This window comes from Meriones unguiculatus, chromosome X, assembly GCF_030254825.1.
Source record: "Meriones unguiculatus strain TT.TT164.6M chromosome X, Bangor_MerUng_6.1, whole genome shotgun sequence".
In the NCBI taxonomy this organism is placed as follows: domain Eukaryota; kingdom Metazoa; phylum Chordata; class Mammalia; order Rodentia; family Muridae; genus Meriones; species Meriones unguiculatus.
The window spans coordinates 21,483,343-21,491,604 of record NC_083369.1 but is presented as its reverse complement, the minus strand read 5'-3'; positions in this window follow the sequence as shown (position 1 = coordinate 21,491,604).

The following is an 8,262-nucleotide window of genomic DNA, read 5'->3' as shown; positions in this document are numbered from 1 at the left end:
TCTCTAGGTTAATTAAACAAATCCTATTCTCTGTGTAGTGATTTGGGTATACAGCTCTTTGAGGAATAACCACTGTTCAACTAAAAGATAAATCAATTATAAATATTAATAACTCACAACAAATAACAAAATTCCAAACATTGTAAAATTTTGAAACGGCAAAAATTAGTATATCTACTTCGTAATAATATCTAAATATCAATACTTTCAATTCCTCAACAAAAAGAAACACATGAGCAGGTTACTTTAGGAGGTTATATATACATATATTATATATATATATAATATATAATATATAATATATGTATGGATATTGGGTATAGTATACAATAATATGTTATATATAATATGATATATATGATGTCATATACATATATTTATATATAATCTTCTAAGTTATGTATACAATATTTTATTATATATATGTATATTTTCTAAATGAATGAAAAGAGAAAAAATTAATTTACTTTATAATGGATCAATAATGTCTCTCCTAATAACCAGAAGATTATACAATCCCAGAGACAAGAATGGGTAACCTCTTTAGTGTTGTTTGTTAATTAGTAGCTTACATAGACCCCAAACATTACAGGATAGTACCAATATTCTTGATTACCTTCCTAATTGATTGAACTTGATTATATCATCCTGTTCTTGAAAATAACACATACTTGACAAATAGAACACAAAAAAATTGAACTGGTACTGACTTCATCTTTACCGATGTTAGCTTTTGTAGTACTGGGAGCTATATACATACTACTGGAAGAAAAAGTAATCATCAGTTTACCTGTCTGTGAACTCTGCAAGTTACAATAATGCCTGTCCTGGCAAAACATGCCCATTGGTACAACAGTGGCATTGATGTTATGAAAATAACCAAGCACTTTATGGTTGGTCTCAAGTCATTTATTGTATGAAGCTCATAACTTAAGTATTATCAGGTCAAGACCCAGTGATTTGCCAGATCCTATGTATTAGGGGAGAGCCTACTACTCTTATTTTATCAAATGAACATAATATGAAGCCAACTCCTAATGATTATTATGATAAAAGTATCATCACTGAAACCTTGTCAGAGAGCTTCTATTTGCAATGGGGAATTATTTTTGCACATAGACTCACAACTGGTCAAGGACCAGATCATAAAGAGGCTTCACAATTGTCAGCTATAAATGGTACATAAATACAAGTATATCTCTTCCCACAACTCGGGAATAATTTTTGAAAAGGGAGTATAAACATTGTACCACAAAAGTGGTAGAAAAAGAATCATCTGAGTATATCAGAGCAACTTCACATATGAACTTAGAGTACTCATAGCAGCATGCACAAAACCTGTATGAGCTCAAGCCACACCCAATCACAGTATAAGAGGGGAGATGGGCACAAAATCACATCCTTAAACCAGAAGTTATTGCCAACTGATAGCTGCTAGAAGAAGAAACTTGGTTTTCTTTAAAGCTGACTACACCACAGGGGAAGGCCACATCTAAGAATAAATGGGGATCACAGATTAGAATTGGTGGATACATATATAAATGAGGGTATGCAAAGTTAGGAAAATAGGGAAGAGAAAATGGATCTTGGAGGACTTGGATGGAATGAAATGGACCAAAACACATTGTATGAAATTTTCTTTTTTATGTTTTTTTCTTATTTATTCATTTATTTATTAATTATTACAATTTATTCATTTTATATCCCACCTGTAGCCCCCTCCCTCTTGGCCTCCCAGTCTTACCCTCCCTCTCTCTTCTCCCTCTATGCATCTCCTCTAGTCCACTGATAGAGGAGGTCCTCCTTTCCTTCTATCTGACCCTAGCCTATCAGGTCACATCAGGTCACATGCATTGTCTTCTTCTGTGGCCTGGCAAACCTGTACTCCTTAGGGCAAAGTGATCAAAGAGCAGAGCTCATGCCATTTCTGAGTTCATACCAGAGATAGTCCCTGCACCTCTTGTTAGGGAACCCACTTGGAGACTGAGTCTATGGGCAACATCTGAGCAGAGGTTTTAGTTCCTCTGTGCATGTTCCTTGTTTGGGGTATCGGGCTCTGCAGGGATCCTGGAACCCAGAACTTTTTGCCCTGTTGGTCCCCTTTTGGAGCTCCTGCCCCCTCCAGGTCTTTTTATTTATCCCTTCTTTCATAAGGTTCCCTGTAGTTTGCCCAAAGTTTGGCTGAGAGTCTCAGCATCTGCTTCAATATCTTAATCAGTAAAGTCTTTCAGAGACCTTCAGTGGTTGGCTCCTGTCCTGTTGACTGTTTTCTCCTTCTTCTGATGTCCGTCCTTTTTGCCCTTCTGAGTGAAGATTGAGCATCTTCCCTAGGGTCCTCCTTTCTTTTTTATGTCTAATATCCACTTATAAGTGAGTATACAGCACGTGTGTCTTTCTGCTTCTGGGTTACCTCACTCAGGATGATCTTTTCTAATTCCCACCATTTGCTTGCAAATTTCATGATTTCCTTGTTTTTAATCGCTGAGTAGTATTCCATTGTGTAAATGTACCAAAATTTCTGTATCCATTCCTCAGTTGAGGGACATCTAGATTGTTTTCAGATTTGGGCTATTACGAAGAGCTGCTACGAACATGGTTGAGCAAATATCTTTATTGTATAGTTGAGCATTATTTCTGATATATGCCTACAAGTAGTATAGCTGGATCTGGAGGTAGCACTATTCTTAATTGTATGAGAAAGCACCAGATTGATTTCTAGTTCATCAACAGCATAGGCTCTAACATTAACAATCATGAAACTGAAAAGTTTCTGTAAAGCAAAGGACACTGTCATCAGAACAAAACAAACATCCTATAAACTGGGAAAAGATCTTCAACAACCCTGTATCTGACAGAGGGCTGATATCCAGAATATGTAAGGAATGAAAGAAGGTAAATACTAACAAACAAAGTAATCCATTTAAAAAAATGTGGTACAAAGCTAAACAGAGAACTCTCTGTAGAGGAATATCAAATGGCAGAGAAACACTTAAAGAAATGCTCAATGTCATTAGCCATCAGGGAAATGCAAATCAAAACAACCCTGAGATTTCACCTTACACCCATCAGAATGGCCAAGATGAAAAACTCAAGTGACAATACATGCTGGAGAGGATGTGGAGAAAGGGGAGCCCTCCTCCATTCTGGTGGGAATGTAAACTTGTATGAAATTTTCAAATAAACAATACCAATTATCACCTGGTGCGGTGGCCTTACTAGGACACAGAGAAAGAGGATCCAGGCAGTCCTGATGAGACCTGATAAGCTAGGGTCAAACAGAAGGGTTGGAGAACTTCCCCTATCAGTGGACTAGGAGAAGGGAATCATGGGGGAGGGGAGAGAGGAAAATGGGACTGGGCAGATATGAGGGAGGGGGATACAACTGAGATACAAAGTGAATAAACTGTAAATAATAATAATAATAATAATAATAATATCACAAAAATAAAATGAAAAAACACAAACAGGATCCATTTTTATCTACAAGAACTACACCTTAGTATAACAAACAGATGCCAGCTTGGATTAAAAGAATTGGAAAACATTCTAAGCAAAAGATCATCTAGGAAAAAGTCTCAGTACTGGTATGAAAATTGATGGAATAAAAGAGAAAACATAAACGTAAATCCACAGAGTTAAATCCATGTAATTTTGAAAAAAGGCAAAACAAGAGCACTTTTCAATACACTATACTGTAAATTCTGGATACGCACATACAGAAGAAACAAGCTAAAACTTTATCTCTTATCCTCCACAAAAATTAAGTACAAATGTATCAAAAACTTTAACATTACATCTGAATCTCTAAAACTTTGAGAAGAAAATCTGAGGAGAAAGATTCATGGTATAGAAATAGGCACAGTCTTCCTAAGTAGAACTGTGGTCAGCAGGGAAATAATGTCCACAATTGACAAATGAGATATCATGAAATTACAAAGCATCTCTACAGCAAAAAAGACAGTTAATCAAGTGAAGAAAGAGCCTACAGAATGGGATAAAGTCTTTTTTAGGTATATGTGACAAATGATTAATTTCTAGACTATACAAATAACTCAAAAAAACAACTTGAGCAACAATAAATCAAACAACCTAATCAATAAATGGGCTAAAGAAATGGACAGTTCTCAAAAGATAAAGTACAAACTGCCAATAAACAGATAAAAATATTCAACCTTACTAGTGGTCAGATATATGCAAATTAAAACTACATTTAAATTCTAACTCATTTCATTCAGAATGGCAGTGCTTAAACAAAATTCCAGTGAGAGTCAAGAAAACTATTATGTTCTGCTAATAGAGATGTAAACTTGTCCAGCTACTGTGTATTTATGGGGGATTCTCAAAAAACAAAAATATATCTACCTTATGACCAATCTGTACCATTCCTAAAAGAGCATAAGTGAGCATATCAAAGAGACACTTGCACATCAATGTGTATGGCAACACCATTCACAATAGATAGAAACCAACTTGGGTGTTCACCAACAGAGAGATGGATAAAGAATATGTAGAATATATACAAAATAAAAAAACTAGCCATAAAGAAGAAAGTATTAATGTTATTTTCAAGAAAATAAATGGAAGTGGAGATAATCAAAGTAAGTTAATAAGCCAGTGCCTGGAAGACAGATCTTCCAAGCATTTCCACACATGCCTATAGCATATTTTTTAAATTGGGGTTCCGTAAAGCCTATCTCTTTCAACTCCCCCAAACCCTAAGTAGGAGAGAGAAGGTTAGTGTAAAGAGGGAGTGCAGATCCTTTCACTTCTCCCAGCTGTTTAGGATGGATGTGTTGTTCCTGTAGGGCTATACCAATTCCCCATCAAGAGCAAACACAGCCAGCAGTCTCCTCCAAGTCTATCTCTTCCAAAGCATGGCACAAAGAAGTGTTTCTCACCCTCAGTCTCCAAGCTGCCACTAGCCATAGCCAAACCTTCTCTTTCAGGGATCTCCTGTTTATATCCATCAGTGTCCCAGACCACGCCCCTATTCGTTCTGTATGAGGCAGGCAGTTACCAGGTGGCAAACCACACCCCACCAGAGGCAATAATCAGCTATGGACAAATTAAAGCCCAAACTAAAACCTAACACTTGGGATTAAAACAAAAATGTATTTACATGGCATAACTGAGTTTTTAAAGAAACCAAAACATCCATTACACGTGCCATTTCCATATTTTATATAGATCCACAAAATTGTGTATGTATAAACAGCACGCAAGTAGGAACAAAACTTTATGTCTGAAAATAGGTAGTAATAGGAATGTGAGAGATAAGAAAGAGAAGATGTGCAATAAATTAGTGTGAAATAAATTCTTTTTAGGAATTGTCCTTATGTAACAAATTTTGTATATATCTATACAAATACACACACACATATATATGTATATATGTGTATATATACACATGTGTATATGTATATATACATATATGTATATACACATGTGTATTTGTATATATACATATATGTATATATACATATATACAAATACACACATACATATATGTATATATATACATATACACATGTGTGTATTTGTATACATGTGTATATTTGTATACATGTGTATATACAATAATTTTGGTTAAATTTACTCCCCATAGCCAGAGGTGGTGGCACATGCCTGTAAATTCAACACTAGGGGAGACAGAGGCAGGGAAAATCTCTGTGAGTTCGAGTTCAGCCTGGTCTACAAAGTGAGTCCAGGACAGCCAAGGCTACACAGAGAAACTCTGTCTCAAAAACCAAAAATAAAAACAATAAAAAATTACTCTCCATTACACTCCTCCAGTTCCTCTCTTGTCTCCACCATTTCCCCTCCATTTTTGTTTTTTAAACCCACTAAATTTATTTTGTTCTTCATGTATGTGCATGGCTGTATTGTCATCTTCTGGAGCATTGCAGTCTCTCAGGGGCTTAATCTCTAAAGAAAACAGAGCCTTCCTCCCCCAAGAAGCTATCATCTGCCAATAGTTCTTCAGTGTAAAGATGAAACTTCATGAGTCCATCCTCCATCCATGTTGGGGTTATATTTTTTGAATGTATTTATTTGAATGTATATATTTTGAATGTTTTGGATGTATTGAATATTTTAAAAGTGTAATTACATTATTATCCCTTTCTCTATCTTTCCTCTGGCCACTCCTATAAATATCTCTTTCCCATGTTTTCTCTCTCAAATTCCAAGTAGTCAACCCTAAAATCATATACATACAAGGAATGCTATATGGAAGAGAATATATGTATATACTTAAGAATAAATATGCATACATATTTATGTTATATATATATATATATATATGGTGGGTGCACGTAAAAAATTAAATAATAAAAGGCCAGAAGACATGTTATGATTTTGATGGCTTGATGTTGTGCAGGCTTGATACGTACTTTGGTCATACAGGTACTATGTATTTATATTGCAATGATACTTTCATATCCAAAAAATAGTATGCACCAGCTGGCATCTGATAATTCTGATTCTAAAAGTATTAAAGCAATAAAAAATAAAATGGGTTTTATAAAAATGTGGGAAATTAATGGAAGAATTTGAGTATAAACCACTATTAGATTTTTAAGAAGAAAGATTAACAATGTCAAGATACAAGTGGCTTTCTAGATTTTAACTAAAGTTGCAGGTAGATGGAAAGGTTATATTACACTATGTGTAGTTTCATGTGAAGTTTGTATATTGTATACTGTAGATATTAATTAAAAAATGGATATTTTTCACTCTAAACCCCATGTTTCCTTATATATTTTTTATTAATATTGAATTAATTTAGATACATCTTTCTTCTGTTTTGATTTTAGATATAAGTTTGTATTTTAATATTTTCCTTCTATATTGAACAATTATTAGATCAATAATACAATGACATGTAAAAATTTATTTTTCCATTTAATTACTATATAATATATATGGTCAACTATTATGCAAATGCATCCTAAAACAAAATAAAATAAGTTCAAAACTAATGTTATAGTAGGACAAAAATCAATCAAGAATATTGATGATATGATATGACTTATATGGCCCAGGTTTTTCTTTCAAGAAAAGACAATAATTAAACTTGAAACTTGAAAATTAAAACCAAAGATATAAATGAAACTTTAGTTACCATTAATTGATGAATGAATTAATAAAATTTACTATAGGCATGCAATGGAACATAATAAATTATATTTTAAAATGAAGTGACGATATATGTTAAATATATGGATGAATAAAGAGACCTATGTCTATAGATATGGCAACTAAGTATATGGCTGTTAGGGCTTAAGGAGAAGGAAGAATATACAGTGACAGGTAATGGGTCCCAGATTTATTTATTTATTCATTTATTTATTTATTTATTTATTTATTTATTTTTCAATGCAGTTTATTCAGGAACCTTGAACAATCTTCTGACCCTGGGGAGAGCCAGCCCACAGCTTAAATAGCCTCTGGGTAGCCAACCCCAGCGTGCCTCGTGGGAAATGCAGATAGGTCTACATAAACAGAAGCAAGCCAGATCCTCAGCCTTAGCCAAATGTGGAGTTGTTCATGACAGAGAGCACTCACCATCGGGAAGGTGGAGGGCGGAAACCAGCTCCATCTTTAAGGTGCGGCATTCTGCAGTTCTCTACAGTTACCCCTTTTTGTTTTAGACGCATCAGGCAAGAGTAGAGGTCTGATCTCTGATTGCATGCGGGTTGATGCCCCAGGTTTATTTTTATGGCATTGTGAGTGACCATTTTCTGAGATGAGTAACTACAATCTTGGGGCATAGTTCTTGCAGGAGTTTCATCCCATCTAGGTTTGCTGACTGTTCACAAGCCTCCAAGGAGGGGAAGATTGGGAAACCAGACCTCCCTTGAGCAACTCCCTACCACCTGTTGTAGTAACTATGCCCTTATTGCATGTGGTCACAAGGAAAAGCTAGAGCACATGGGCGTGGGAGAACTAAGAGAAGGCGATTTCATCAATCTGGCTATAGGAAAGCCCTTGCACTTGGTAAGTGAAGGCTTTCCAGATGTAATCTGTTAGGGTATGGGGAAGATCTCCTTCATCCCTGTAAGTAATCTCTTACCTAGTCTGTGTAAAAGGAAGCTCAATAAAATCCATGGTTCCCTCGAAGAAACTTTGGTGGAATCATGTCTTGATTTGTCTGTCATCAGGATTTTAGAAGAAGAATTAGATCTTGTCATAAAAGTCTTATGGAAAGACTTTTAGCAGCATATGTTGAAGACAGTGTCCTAGGGATACAGATTGGTAATG